Raw genomic sequence first — 14,440 nt, forward strand, 5'->3', positions numbered from 1 at the left:
CTTGTTACAGTGCCCCTAGTTTCGAGACAGTCTCGCTGCACGGTAGTGGCTCGAACCATAAGTTCGGATAAATTCTCGGGAGGTGGATGCCGCAGAAATGCTCGAAGGTTGGGCCGCACCAGCTCCAACAAGGTAGGAAGAAATTCATTTGGGTCTCTCCCTGGGTGTAGCCTCTTATAAAGTTTTCTTTTCTGTAGTAAGAAACTTTCGACATCCTCTCCTTCCTTTTGTTTGGTACCATATAATTGGGCAGTAAGATTTGCCAATCTTGATTGGTTTCCAAACTGGTTCAGGAAGCTCCCTGTGAACTCTTCCCAGGTGTCATACAGCCCTTCATGGTTATTCCACCATCTAGAGGCTTCCCCAAGTAGTAATGGACCTATCTGGTCCACCCATTCGGTGGGGTGGATTGCATGTGCCCGTAGGGCCTGCTCCCATTGGTGTACAGCTTGCACAGGGTCCTCATGATCCTGACCCCTAAAGGGCCGAGGTACACTTGCAGATCTTGTACTTGAAGGTAAAGTGGGATTCACTCTACACTGGGCGCAGGTAAACGACATCCCAGCAAGGTCCAGTGGTGTATCTTCCCAGCCTAGACAGGCGAGATGGTAGTCGCGCTGGCAGGCCTAGCAGGTGACGAGAACTAGGGCTGTCCCAGGGCAGTTCGGCGCAAAGCAGCGCCGGGGAGCTGGAACTGTTGGCTTCTTCTCTACCAGAAGTTGTCTGCAGGGCTGGCATATGTGGATATACGCCTGTTCAATGACTTCTTCCACGATACCAAGGCATTGTAGGTGAAACTGGGCATTGCAGCATACACAGGGAATGCTGGGTCCATCCGGTACACTGCAGCGGGGTGCTGCACAGGATCCAGAAGACATCCTTCAGTTGGGTTGGGCGCCACCAGGTGTTTTCTGCACTCCTGGAAGTGGGTGTTGGTCCGGCAGTGATGCGAAGCTCTAGCAGCGATAGGTCGTGGTCCTCAGCCTATCCAGACTGTTGCTGGCCCCACGTTGGGCGCCAAATTGACGTGTCCCAACCAGAGACCGTAGGTGATGGAGGGTTTTAAGGTGGGGGTGAAAACCCCCGAGGTGTAGCAGGTTCAGGCGCTACCGAAGAGTTCCTGCAGGCGGGCAGCGAGTCTGGCCGAGATGGGCTGCGGCCGAGGGTCCTGGGGCTGGCTGCCCTCCTCGTAGGGCTCGGGTGGCCGCCGGCCCGGAAGGGGGGGAATGTTGATGAGGAGGAGGGGGACCGGACTTGATGGGGGATATCAGCTGGGGAGGGGAGGGAAGAGGGGCGCTGTAGGGGGTAGGCGTTCTGGGTAATAGGGGACAGATGGAAAGTTGAAGGAATGGAGGGGACTGTAGATCGGACTAGGCGCCACTGGGCCTGAAGAGAAGTAGCCCAGATGATATTCCTGCCCTGGCTTCACCTTCTGGTCTGGCTGGTGATTGCCCTGCCTGGAATGTCATCTGCCTGCCCTCTCGCTTGGCATGAGCGAAGATAGGAGAGAAGGGGGGAAACAGGAGGTTAGAGCGATATCCCCGAAGGGCCGCTCCAAGGGGGGGAGGGAGTCTAGAGCGTCATCCCGAAGGCCGTCATCCCGAAGGCCGCTCCAGGGAAGGAAGGATGCTAGAGGGTAGGCCGCTCCAGTGGAATAGGAGAGAGAGAGAGAGAGAGAGAAGGGAGAGGAGAGCAGTAAGTAAAACAAACACTAATTTAATATTACTATTTCGACCTAGCTTAAATACAGCTCCTTCAGACTGACGTCGTCTGGCCGACGACCACCCCAGAGCCCGACCTGCACCCGCCAGTATACGCTCCCGCTAACGGAACACACCCCTGGCCATGGCCCACCCGAGTCAGGCGACCCGAACAGCAATTAAAGACAAAGCCGCGGAAACCTGAGTAGACAAGAGAAGAACCGTACCCATTCCTCCTGAAACATTAAATGAGGATTTTAGCGACAATAAAATCTCTTCCAGAGACACCCGTTTGGAGTCTAGCGTAATGAGGTCACGCCTGGCGCGAGAGAGGCCGAGCCTCCCTCGGACGCCATGCCAGTTCGGCAGTTCAGCGCAGCTCATGGACCGGGGCGGACCTACGTCCCACGGAGAGGCAACATCCTTTGTCTACATTGAAAGTAACGTCCGGTAAATATAGTCACTAATTAACCAACCCCCTTTTATTACTTAACCTCTCCGTGAGTACCCGGTCCCTTTTTTCGGTCCCGGACCTAATCCGGCCGCATCAACTTAAGGACACCCCGCACCACACTTGGTCAGCGGGGCTGCTCTTCAGCATACGGCACGGGCCGTCTCCCGCAACGTACAGAACTTTGTTTAAGGTCACGCGCACGGCGCTGACCACAAACCCGCAAGGGAACTTGGACAAACTTAATTGCGGTGCGTGTTTCACCACAGTGGGCACAACACCCGCGCCGAGACATTTGCATACGGGATTGGCCGTCTCCAATCGCCCGCCCCTTAATTCAGTGTATTTTTGTATCCCGTATTTTGTACTGCTAACTTACGTTACCCGAGTAACGAGTGCCACGTAACTTGTGCGCGCCCCTTAATCCAGTGTATTTTTGTATCCCGTGTTTTGTATTGCTAACTTACGTTACCCGAGTAACGAGTGCCACGTAACCTGTACGCGCCCCCTTAATTCAGTGTATTTTGTGTCCCGCCTTTGTGTTACGAAATTACGTTACCTGCGTACCCAGTGAGACGTCTGAGATATAACAGCATCCGAGGCCACGTAACGCGGAACACAAACAATACGGCGCCACGGAATAACAAGTAAAACCCCCCGGGGACCTCTGTAGAGTGTTGTATCGTGTACGACTCGCTCCTCTGAATAAAAGGTACGACACCGCCACCTCAACTCCACGTCTCTTATTTAAAATCATCTCACGCAACACCGCCGCCGGCCCTAGTGGGCCACGCAGGGGCACATACATCCACGACCCCAAATTCACGACTAGAAACGAGCTAGTCCGGCGCCCACCCGGACAACACAGATCAAGAACCGCCTTTTCCCACTAGGAGCCACACCGGGACTCGAGCCCGAGACCCCGGACGACGGCAAGACATTGGTCACTGACAAAGCGACAATATTTCCCCAATACAGAAAAACAGGCCATCCTGTGCCCTCCCCAGTAATTCACACACTAGGATATTATTTACTTATAACATATATAGCACTGACACACATTTTATATGATCCAGTCATTAATAAATCCATATGCACTGCTATAACCGTTCAAAAGATGCGTGCTGCCATCTATGATATGTTCGCGGCACCACTCGTAGCCTATATCCCATGGCTGGTGTAGAGAAGCCTGTTGGGATACGGCTTTCTTGGCGAAGCGGCCATGTTGGTTGCAGAGAGAGGAGGCCGAGGGCAAATATAGGACACAACAAAGTATATAATTTTAAAAAGAAACAAACAAATGAAAGTTACATGAATGTTTTATTAAATAATTACACCTTCTAAATTATTATCCAAAATTATGAGTTACTTTATTTTTTAGGATTTTTAAATTCAATTTATAAATGGTTAGAAATAGGTATGCAAAATTATTTTCAAACCTCTCGACACTTTTTTTTTAGGTATATTGAATAACTGACAGAGAGGTAAGTTTGTCATACTGTTTCAAGTTCGCCACATAACATGCTATTGTGGCGAAATTAAGAACACATACCTACTTACACAATAATCTAAAATAATGCAACATTTCAACATTTTTTTTATAAATCACTGCAAATATTTATTTCATCATAAAGTACGCAGAAAACTGTTTTAAAATATAAATGTAACTTTAAATTAATAATAATAAGAATTTGACACAAATGGATACTTACAGAGCAATTTTTATATCATGAAGAACATTTTACACAATATGGCGACATGGGAAGCCTACGTATCACAAAGGGTTGAGGACCAACCCGAACATGCCCGAAGACTTAACCTTCGGCCAACTTCGGGACTTTGCTTTCATTTTCATAACAGCACGTGCTGACTGGCGGCGGAGTGAGTGGCCAGTGCAACCACTCACCACCAGGGGCGCTTGCGTCCCTGGTCACTAAATCCAGTCCTGGATAAAAAGCAAAGGGGACCACGAGTCCAAGTGCCCAACCCCCGCATGGTAGACTCTTTTCTACTCTGTCCAACACTTCATCCAGACCATCCTCTGTCTCCTGTAAATTCCTACACGTAATGCATGCCAATTTGCATCCCGCATGAATGTGCCCAGGGTTTTCCCTGTGTCTATGCAGGTTTTACCTGGGCCCAACCTATCTCTAGTTATAGTCTAGATTTAAGAGTGAGGGGAGTTGTTCATGGCGCCAATCGCTGCCATGGCTGGCCAATCCCCTCCTAGCACATGATGCATGCGACCCTCTCCTTGCATGGCTAATCCCAGCATGACTAGGCGTATAGGCTTCGGCCTGAGACGCACCTAGGTCCCTCCCTAACCCGGACCCCTCCAAAATACACTTAGTTTTAGTTAGGTTAGGGAAAAAAAAAATCATAACAGCACGGCCATGTTGGTGGATATCAAAAACACTTATTAATAATAATTGTGAGGTTAAGTGTTTAATTCATAGAAAGAAAGTGCATATTTAGTAATAATCTTAAGATTATTATTCACTGTTATATTACAAGTATTCGTTATGTTCAGGATCTTTCAACGCACTAAATTAAAACAGCAAGCATCATGTACCTCGGGATCAAGTGAAAAACTTGGATATGCGATACTGAACTTTAACTAACTTTCAGATTTGCGTGTAAATTAAGAGATATGTATCATCATTTAGTTCATATTTTCTCTCTACAAGTTTTAAAGCTTAGCCTAGGTTGACGTAATTTTTTTCGTATCACGTGTCCAAATTGATCCCTTGGTTTTGTGGTACAAGATGCTTGCTGTTTTAATTTGTTACGTCGAAAGAGTATGGACATAACAAATACTAGAACATCACAAGACAAACAAATTATCTCAGGTGTGAAATAATTTCTTTTGTAACTGTGTGTTTTTAGAGTTTGAGTGAGCTAGTTCGTGTGTGAGTTTCGCTGCTACCACGATTCCTACCGCTAACGCTACATCATCTTCTACAGCTCCACTTTCGCTAATATTTTTATGTTTCTCAGCTTTTTTTGTAGCTAGCTAGTTTTTTCTCTGTACACTTATGTGCGGGTAACCAGGAATTGTTTAACTTAAACTTTCAACAGTACTTTTAATATTCTAGCATTTTTAGGATTGTACATGAAGGAGTAGCTTTGAGGTTATGTTTATAACTTTTTATTTAGTAACATTGCTAACAGTTTAGGTTAGTAAGCTTGAGGAATAGAGTTTTGAGGTTATGTTTGCAACTTTTTTTATTTAGTTTCATTGCTATCAGTTAAGGTTAGAAAGCTTGAGGGCTAGAGCTTTGAGGTTATGTTTGCAACTTTTTTATTTAGTAACATTGCTAGCAGTTTAGGTTAGAAAGCTTGAGGCTAGAGTTTTGAGGTTATGTTTGTTTTCATGTAACATCTAGCTACATTGTTTTCTTTATTCTTTTGTTATAGTTCTCCGTACGTCGAGCTTCCTTCGCGTGTTCCGTACGTTGAGACCAGTCTACAGATTGTCGAGATGTCGTCTGCCGTTCAGAAATGCCGTTTCTGCTCTGCCTCCTTCATGGCAGCTAAGAATTGCTACCGGCACGAGCGACAGTGTGCTGACAACCAGCATCGTGACTTCCAGCAGTGCCACCTGTGGGGGAAGACGGTCGCACGCAGCGACAAGATGCAGCAGCACCTTGCATCATGTACTGGAGCTGTCGCCACGACATCAGGCATGCAGTGTAGCTTCTGCTACAAGGCCTTCGCCTGTGCAGATTTTGCTAGGCGACATGAGAAGTCGGCTTGTGGCCTCAACCCTAACCGCATAGTGCATTCCTGCGAGAACTGCGCTAAGGAGTTCGCCAGGGCTGACACTCTTCGCAACCACATTAAGGTATGCAAGGGGTCTGCTCCACCTCCGACAAAGAAGCAGAGGATGGCAGCAGTTAAGCCTGCAGTTACGCCCAAGCTTTCGACCAGCCGAACAAAGGTGGTGACCGGCATGGGTTTGGCCAATACCCATGGCTTCATCACCGCCGAAGTAGGTTTCAAGGGTAACTTGAAGACGTACATGGCAGAAAACACGTCAAGTTCTGCCAAGGATATATGCGGATATCTCAACTCCATCAAGAACAAAATAATAAGCCAGCTCATAGAGGAGATTGAAGAGAATGGGCCGCTGAAGTTTAACATAATGCTGGAGTGCGACTACGAAAAACCTATGGATGCCAGCGAAGACAAGAGAGCATTCAAAACCATGAATGTCCCCCTCTACGCAGTTCACGAGGTGGAGGAAGCGGTAACTGAATCCATCTCTAAGATCTGCAAGGAGGAGGAAGACTACATGGGTAAGGGATCCGGATGGACTTTGTCGGCTGTTAAGCGACTACAGTTGAGAATCAACAAGCTTGATCCACTCCGTGCCAGCTCCTACATCAAACTGCCTACTTCCATCGAAACAAAACATGCAGTGATCAATCCGCAAAACCTGGATGATCACATGTGCTTCAAGTGGTCGATTCTTGTCAAGTACGTTGAAGGCGAGCACCCAGAACGTGTCAACCAGCGCTACCATGACTTGGAAGATAAATTCAACTTCAACAACATTGACTTCCCTACTCCAATCAAGCAAATACCGCTGTTTGAAAAACAGAACCCCGGAGTCTCCATCAACATTTACAGCATCGACGAGAATCTGAATGTTGTTCCTGCACGAGTCGCTCCTGAAGAAAAAGAACATCATTTCGACCTTCTGCTCTTGGTCAATGACAATTCGTCCAATTTCACATTCATTAAAAATTTTTCTGCCCTGGTTCGGTCCCAACTCACTACACATCATGATGCTATTCAAGTTTGCAAAAGATGCTTCAAGCATTACGATGATCAGGATAGGGTTAGTGGGCTCACTGGTCTTCAGTGTTTGGCAAAACACAGTGAGCTCTGCAAACAGCATGCTGCTGTTAGGATGGAGATGCCATCAACCGATGAAAATGACCAGCCGCCTGTTCTGAAGTTCAAAAACTTCCATCACAGTGATAAGATGCCCATCGTGGTATATTGCGACTTTGAAGCTATTCTGGAGAAAATCCATACGTGTCACCTGAATCCTGATGAAGCATACACGCTGCAGTACCAAAATCATAATGCATACAGCTACTGCATTTACGTGAAAGCAGATAACTCCGTCATTCCAGCACACCTCACTTCTTCACTTCCATCAGAGCCTGAATTGTATCGCGGTTGTGACGCAGAGGATAAGTTCATTTCTCGCATTGTGGAGATTGGCCATGATGTGACGCCGTCCCCACTACCTCCGATTATTTAGACGTGATTTTTGTTCAGTTCGAGATCTCAGGGAAGGTTCGGCCTTGTGGCTAGAGGTAGGGGTCAACGCAGTAGGGCCCCCCGAGCTGTTATGGCCGCTCGGGACGCCTGAATAATAACACAAAACTTCTGAAGATAATTGGTGAATTTAATACAGCACAGCCCAATACATGGTGCTGCCCGTTCTGGCCGTAACTGTTTGCCCGACGCGACTAGTCACACGCGCAGCTCACTTCCTCAGTGGCGGCTCACGATTGTTATGCGTGTGAGGGGCGGACTTGTACACGTGATGCGATAGTTACAAAAAATACACTCTGATATGGCACATGATTTCTGACGCACAATACACTACACTATGACCTAACTCTAATTAAACTGGGCTAGCAACACGTAGGCCCGTGTCTCCGGCGACTCTACGTGGTGCCTAGGTGTGTCCCAGGGACTGACTCGTTATAAAGTTTGATGGCACGCGTCGCCTGCTGGCTGCCCCGTGCGGGCCAAAACTAGGTAGCCGGTAGGCTAGGTTGGGCGTGAAGCGCCGACGTAAATCCACATCATCTCCCCACAGTACTTACGTATGACGTAGAACACTCATCTCGGAGCACTGATGAATTAAGTTAAGTACCTCATGGTAAATGTAGGCCGACCGCGGAACTGTACGTAAAAGGTTTAAGAGAAACTACACTATTGAAAAACTACATGTCGGTGAATGCAAAGGTTGAAGGTTCCGCGTTGCGCGCAGGCTGCCGGCCTCTCGAGCTCCCGGAAGGACACTGACTGTGTCGCCGCGCGCGACCCCCCTCCCCCGCCAGCCCTCCCGCGGAAACGTGTGAATTTCGCGGGAAACTGAACCGGCCAGGTTCGGGACAAATCGCACAGTGAAACATGATTTTGCAAAGACTTAATTATTAATTGATGGAAAATAATGTTTAATAAAACCTGTGGAAAACATAATTAAAATAATTTGTTGTAGTGCGGCGGAGGGACATGCCACACCCGGCCGGATCCTTCCGCCGGTGCAGCACTCGTTGCGTGGTGTTCGCCTCGTCGCACGCACTACACTTTGTTGCGCGCACGAGCGCGTTCGCTGCACACGCTTTTGCGAGACGTTGATGAGGCATAGCGGTCTATGCGACATAGAGGAGCATTGGCGGTCGGCGTCAGATGTACAGAAAATATTTTCTATATCTGTTCCTATGACTCCGCTCACACATGCACAGAACACTGCTTTTCTGCAAGCAAGTGTGTGTTGCTACTGTGGAGGAAAGTTTGGAGGGGTCGCAAAGAAAGTTCGTGATCATAATCACTTCACGAGCGAATTTATTGGACCTGCATGTAATGACTGCAACCTTCTCAGGCGCAGACCGAAAAAGATGATTGTGTTCTTCCACAACCTGGCGTACGATCAGAACTTCATTATCAGGAAGTTGGGGTACGACACTAAAGACATCTTCATCATTCCTAATTCGGAAGAGAAGCTGATAACTTTTTCCAAGAAGTTGCATGATAAGTTCAGCATTCAGTTTGTTGATACATTCCGTTTTATGAGTCGGGGTCTTGTTTTGACAAGTTTGTCAGTACTGCTGAGTTTTTCGCTCCTGATGAGTTGGAGTTGGTTACCCGCAAGGGTGTCTTCCCGTATGATTTTGTCGATTCTTTTGCTCGACCAGATGATACTAGTCTTCCACCTATCGGCGATTTCTACAATAGTCTGACTGATTCTGGGATTTCAGAGATGGAGTATGCTCATGCAGTGAAAGTCTGGGACAAGTTTCAGTGTGCTACCTTAGGAGAGTACGCTGACTTGAACCTAAAGACGGATGTTCTGATTTTGGCGGATGTATTCGAGAATTTCCGTTCCATATGTTTGGAGACATATAGTTTAGATCCGTCTCACTACATTTCCTGTCCTGGTTTCGCTTTCGACGCGATGCTTCGATCCACAGGTGTACAGCTAGAGCTACTTACTGATTATGATATGCACATGTTTGTGGAAGCCGTTATTCGTGGAGGTGTAGCACAAAGCATGAAACGTCATTGCCTAGCCAATAATTCCTATGTGCCTGAGACATATGATGCATCCAAGCCATCCACATTCCTGGAGTACATTGATGCAAATAATTTGTACGGGTGGGCGATGTTCTCTGCCGCTTCCAATTTGGCATTTCCAATGGGCAGACACATTATTGATGTCGTGTCTGTCCCAGATGATTCTCCTACAGGCTACATTATTGAGTGTGACGTGGAGTACCCTCCCGAGCTCCACGAAAGTCACAAAGACCTGCCATTTCTCCCCATCAATCAATCTCCTCCTGGCTCAAAACAATCAAAGCTGATGACAACGCTGGAAAATAAAGAGCACTACATTGTCCACTACAAAAACCTCCAGCAAGCAGTATCGCATGGGCTGAGAGTGACTAAGATACACCGAGTCCTCCAGTTTGAGCAGTCGGCATGGTTGGAGCCCTACATTCGACTGAACACCAACAAGCGTAAAGCAGCAGCCAACGAATTCGAGAAGGAGTTCTTCAAGTTGGCTGTGAACTCCACCTTCGAAAAATTGATGGAGAACAAGAGGCGGCGGCTCAAAATGGAGTTGGTGTGTTCTGAGAAGAGGTTCAAGAAGTTGGTGTGCCGCCCGTCCTTCAAGGACCGCACAATGTACGAACCGAATTTGACGCTTGTCCACCTTAATCATGAAACAATAATATTTGACAAGCCGATCTATGCCGGACTAGCAGTACTCGACCTATCAAAGACTCTCATGTATGACTTTGACTACAATACCACGAAACCCCATTACCACGACAATATTCATCTGGCGTACATGGATACAGACAGTTTTGTATATGAGATCCAGACAGCTGACTTCTACCATGACCTCCAAGCCGACCCTATACTGATGGAGAAGTTCGACACCAGCTGCTACCCTTCCAACCACCCTTGCTTCTCCCCCACCAACAAGAAAGTTGTTGGCAAATTCAAAGATGAATGTGAGGGAGAAGTGATGGAGGAGTTTGTAAGCTTGCGTGCCAAACTCTACGCCTACAGGTGCGGTGGTAAGGTCGAGAAGAAGGCTAAGGGTATCCAGCGATGTGTGGTTAAAAAGCGCATCACATTCAGTGACTACCTGGATGCCCTGCAAGAACACCGCACAAGGAGGGCTGGTGTAAGAGCTATTCGCTCCCGGCAGCACATACTATACAGTGAATATAGCAATAAGCTGGCCATCACGTGGGAGGACGACAAACGACTGATCTGCGAAGATGGTATCTGCAGTCCCCCACGGATATGTTGGAGGTGACGAATAATTTATTTTCCGGACATAGTTTTTCTGCTGTATTTATTTTCTGTTTTTGTTGTATAGTTTTCATTTTGTTGTATAGTTTATGTTTTTGCTGTACAGTTTACGTTTTTGTTGTATAGTTTCAGTATTTTTATGTATAGTTTCTGTTTTTGCTCCATTTTTGCTGTGTAAAATATGTTCTTAATTTAATAAATACAATTTTACTTACATATTGTTTATTATTTTTATATAGAACCTACATCCCATGAGGTACTGATACTTATACTTGTCTTACAGAATGGTGAAATGATATTATACACAGACATTAAAGATATCTGCTTCCATGCAGCTTTTAAACACGAGTATGCAAACATGGACTTGGTTTGAAAAGTGAAATGATATTATACGCAGACATTAAAAATATCTGCTTCCATGCAGCTTTTAAACACGTGTACGCAAACATGAGAAGAGAATATTACTTGTGAGTTAGGACTCTGAAAAATTTCTGGCCCCGCTAAGATGGAGTAATAAATGTTTTTTTTAATTATCATTACTTTAACTAACGCATCCACAACGATAGTATTGATAATATATATTTTAGTTCAAACCTATAAGTGATAAGACTTTAAGAAAAAATGGTGGTTACAACAACAAAATGACTGGATTTTTGTGGATTTTGTCTATAAGGTTCATAACAATGTTGGTAGAGAATTGTAACTCGACCTTACATACACTAACATACTTTAGAAACCTAAAACCGATGACGACACCCATCAGATGAAATCAAGATGGCAGTCTCCACTAAATAAGATGGCTGCCTCCAGCAGACAACGATGGTATATTTTTTTTTCCTGATTTTCTAAGTTAATAATAATGATTTTCCAAGATGGTGGATGTAACGAAAAATTGTAACAGGAATGAGTGGGGTATTCGATGACGATATCATTGTAACAGAGGAGTGGGCGGCTAGATGGTGCATTCGTAATGTAGAGGAGTGGGGTACTCGTTGCATAGGTTTTTTAATTAAAATTTTATTAAATAATATATTTTTAAATTTTATTTTAAAATTTTGATTATTTAATTTTTTATAAATTTTAATTTTTTTCCATTAAAATCGGATCATAAAGATTTCCAAGATGGCGGACGAAACTCAAAATGGTGGAATGTTCTAGAAAACAAAATGGCGGATAAAGACAAAATGGCCGCCGGGGTCAAAGGTCAAGGTCAAATCCAAGATGGCCGCCGGAAGTGGCGTAATCCAAGATGGCCGCCGGAGGTTACGTAATCCAAGATGGCCGCCATGGCTCCCCGGCTTCCCCTCCTGCCTCCGGTGTCCCAGGATGAACTATATATTCCTACTCTGATCGGCTTTCTGAATTAAATACCAGTGGGAGAACTGGAGAAGGAAGGGGTGTTAATGTCGGCGGTTCATCATCAAAGTCATTTTCATTTATTAATTCTGAGAGTTCCATTAAGTTGCTGCAAGTCTCTCCAGAACAATGGAAGCACACTGCAGAACATTTCAGCCCTGCTTTTCGACATCCACACATCGCTCCACAGTTTCCTTTGCATTTGCAAAAGATCAATTTTAGAAGCTCAGGGGGTGCTGGAGGTTTAGAGTTCTGCACTGGCATCAATAATTTTCCACATTTTTTCCAGCCCCAGTCTTCAGGATCATTATAATTACCAAGCCACGACTGGACCTGATGGTAGACTCGGAAAGTATGAAAGCGAGCTGTGTCTTGTGTTGGAGGAAGTGAAGATAAGTTAAATGTACTTTTTATCACTGCCTTGGCGAATTGTTTGTATCTTAGCCTGTCAAGAGAATTATCATCTTTATTACCACTGTATAAAGAGATAAAAAAACGTTCAGCAATTACAGTGTTGAGAAACAAAGCCGTTCCACTTGCAAACTCTAAATGTTTTTCCAGGTTTTTCACAAATTTCATTTTACCGATATTGTAAGGAGCTGAAGTTGTCACATCCGGAAAAAGCATGAAGAAACAGCAAGTTATCCGCAATGACATTTCCGTACATAAAACCTGACGCACAATATCATTGTTCTGCTGTTCGTCTTTTTGATGGTTTAAAAAAAAAATACATTTGCTTGTTCTCTGCCAAGTGATGTGAGCAATATCAGTATGTCAATATCTTCAGCTACAATAGTAACGGTATTAAATAATGGAGATGCAGCAAGAGCAGTGCGAACGATAAGAGCGTCTGCGTCTGATTCTGCTTGGTCAACAGTGAAACCCATTTCCGAGAATACAGTTTTAAGAAGTATAATAAAGTTAGATTTGTTCTTCTCATTACCAAGAAATTTCTCTTGTGATAATGTCGGTATGGTGTTCTTGTCAAATTTTACTTCTGTCGACTGGTGTTTTTTCGTGCGGCGCAAACGTTCCCAAGACTTTGTTCCTGCGACATCAAGGTCGTCTGAGTAACCGTCAAGCACAATGCTTGCAGAGAGCCCGAAGTGTTATTGTACATATTTGACGTATTTTGTAGTTATATCCTTGGTCACTTGGGTACTTTCTACCTGAACAGTATTCTCGGTAACGGACATCAGATTTAAAATTATTTTAAAAATCAATAATTGTTAAATTCTGTTATGGAGTGAAAAAGAGTCAATAATTAATTATTAATAATATTGCAAAATTTGCAAATTAAAAAATAAAAAAATAATACAATAACTGATGACATATTATTAGTACACACGTATAATATAGGTATATTTAAGAGTACTGAAAAATAGTACTCACTTCGGAGCGCTGTAAAACCTTAGCTATTGACTTAATGAAAAAATGATGCGAATAAAAGTTGTTCCTCAAAAAACGATCTACAAAAATGGTCAGATATCATTTTTTCGTAAAATGATAAAAAAAAAGTTATATCGACAAATATAATTTTTTTTCTCGAATTTCTGAAGATTTTCACTTATAACTTTTTTATTTATAGTTCTACGATAAAAAGTTACTGGACCAAAGTTGTAGAGAATTTAATTTGAAACAAAACATGTTAACAAAAATGTTTTTTATCAAATAAATAGTTTAAGAGATATATCGCAAAATCCATTTCAACCCCTATTTTCAAGATGGCGGCCGTGGGACAAGGGTGGCGACCCCACAAACTTGGTTTTAGCTTTACACTGACCCCCCCTACACATCAAAAAAATAAAATTGCGTCCTCTAAAAAACGCAAGGTAAGGCCTAAAAAATGTAACATTTCAATGGACTAGACAGGAATGAACTATAAAATACGTCAATGAATTTATGCTCAAATAAAAACTGTTTGCACGTCTCCGCCGCCTGGCCCGGGGGGAAAGAGGGGTGTATGACGACGAGTACGATGTGGTTTTTCGCGAGCACCCAGCTGACTGGTGGGATCGTGTGTATGTTTGCTGGCCGCAAGGGAGGTAGCCGCGATCGGGACGTGCTGTACTGGAGTAATGTCTTAACTTAAATAACTTTACATAAATTTAGGTAATTTGAAATACACGAGTCGAGAGTACCGGACGGGCATTCGGTAAGCAGAATTCGTGGCGAACAAGTTCATGTGAGCCCGTCCAGCGAGTCTACGTGCCGGGCAAGCCTTCAAGTAGCTGTTTTGTGCATCGCCTAGCTACCAGTTCTTGGCACTGGGTCAGGAGACCTGGTTTTCGCAGCAAAGTCTTCAATGAACAACTGAGTCATGAGTTCCCTTCCCTAAGCCTTTGCATTCCCGTGGGTG

Source organism: Bacillus rossius, chromosome 13 (genome assembly GCF_032445375.1).
Source record: "Bacillus rossius redtenbacheri isolate Brsri chromosome 13, Brsri_v3, whole genome shotgun sequence".
NCBI lineage: Eukaryota > Metazoa > Arthropoda > Insecta > Phasmatodea > Bacillidae > Bacillus > Bacillus rossius.